Raw genomic sequence first — 2,021 nt, forward strand, 5'->3', positions numbered from 1 at the left:
AAGCAGTTCTCCTGCCTCAGCCTCCTGGGTAGCTGGGACTACAGGCGCCTGCCACCATGCCCAGCTAGTTTTTGTATTTTTAGTAGAGATGGGGTTTCACTATGTTGGCCAGGCTTGTCTCTAACTCCTGACCTTATGATCCGCCCGCCTCGGCCTCCGAAAGTGCTGAGATTACAGGTGTGAGCCACAATGCCCAGACTTTTTTTTTTTTTAGTAGAGACGAGGTTTCTCCATGTTGACCAGGATGGTCTCGAACTCCTGGCTTCAAGTGATGCACCTGCCTTGGCCTCCCAAAGTGCTGGGATTACAGACGTAAGCCACTGTGCGCGGCTTATTGTTTAATTTTAATTTTTTTTTTTCTTTTAGAGAGACAAGATGTCACTCTGTCTCCCAGGCTAGAGTGTCGTGGCTTGATAGCTCACTGCAACCTCGAACTCCTGGGCTCAAGGGATCCTCTTGCCTTACCTCACAGGTGCATGGCACCACACCCAGCCAATTTTATTTTTATTTTTTGCAGAGCCGGGGTCTCCCTGTGCTGCCCAGGCTAGCTTTGAACTGCTGTCCTCAAGCGATCCTCTAGCCTCGGCTTTCCAAAGTGCTGGGATTACATGTAGCTTACTTTTTTTTTCTTTGAGACGGAGTCTTGCTCTGTTGCCCAGACTGGAGTGCAGTGGCGCAATCTGGGTTCACTGCAAGCTCCACCTCCAGGGTTCATGTCGTTCTCCTGCCTCAGCCTCCCAAGTAGCTGGGACTACAGGTGCCCGCCACCATGCCTGGCTAATTTTTTGTATTTTTAGTAGAGACAGGGTTTCACCGTGTTAGCCAGGATGGTCTCGATCTCCTGACCTCGTGATCTGCCCACCTCGGTCTCCCAAAGCGCTGGGATTACCAGTAGATTACTTCTTAATCACAAAGTGAAAATTGGTGTTTTTACATTGGGAGAGATGGCAGTCACTTCCTTAACCAAGTGATTGGCTTAAACCTCACTACGAGGCACCTGGTATCAATTGCCACCTACAAACCACACAGCACCACCTGTGACCATCCTTGCCAAAAATATTTAACTTAATTCTAATCTGACCTTTAGCCCTATCCTTCAGTTTACAAGGGGCAGAAAGAAAGGCCCAGCGACACCATGAGGAAGCATTGCAGAAGGAAGCCTCCCATGAGGAACACAAGTCCAGAAAGGGGAGCGTTCTGCAGGACAGCTGGCCCAGCTCCTGAAAGGTCAACGTGGGGGCCAGGCACAGTGGCTCATGCTTTTAATCCCAACACTTTGGGAGGTCGAGGTGGGTGGATCACTTGAGGCCAGGAGTTCGAGACCTGCCTGGCCAATATGGCGAAACCCTGTCTCTACCAAAAAGAAAATACAAAAATTAGCCAGGTACAGTAGTGCACACCTGTGGTCCCAGCTACTCGGGGGGCTGAGGCAGGAGAATCACTTGAGCCCAGGAGGCAGAGGTTTCAGTGAGCCAAGATCGTGCCACTGCATTCCAGTCTGGGTGACAGAGCAAGACTGTCTAAAAAAAAGTGAATGTGGGGCAGGAGATGGGATGGTGAGGGTTCTATTTTAGAATAACAAAGAGAGAAAACAAATGCAATAGGCGGCATGGATTGGACTCAAATTCAAAAGGAAACCTTTAATAGACATTTTGGAGACAGCTAAGAAAATTTGAATATGAACTGAATCACACATCATTTAATGGAGACATTATTAATTTCCTTAGATGTGAAAAGGGGCCAGGCGCGGTGGCTCACACGTGTAATCCCAGCATTTTGGGAGGCCAAAGTGGGCGGATCACCTGAGGTCAGGAGTTCAAGACCAGCCTGGCCAACATGGCAAAAACCCGTCTCTACTAAAAACACAAAAATTAGCTGGGCGTGGTGGCGGGCGCCTGTAATCCCAGCTACTCGGGAGACTGAGGCAGGAGAAGCGCTTGAACCCAGGAGGCGGAGGTTGCAGTGAGCCAAGATTGCACCACTGCACTCCAGCCTGGGTGACAGAGTGAGACTCCGTCTAA

Source organism: Mandrillus leucophaeus, unplaced genomic scaffold (assembly GCF_000951045.1).
Source record: "Mandrillus leucophaeus isolate KB7577 unplaced genomic scaffold, Mleu.le_1.0 Scaffold1, whole genome shotgun sequence".
In the NCBI taxonomy this organism is placed as follows: Eukaryota; Metazoa; Chordata; class Mammalia; order Primates; family Cercopithecidae; genus Mandrillus; species Mandrillus leucophaeus.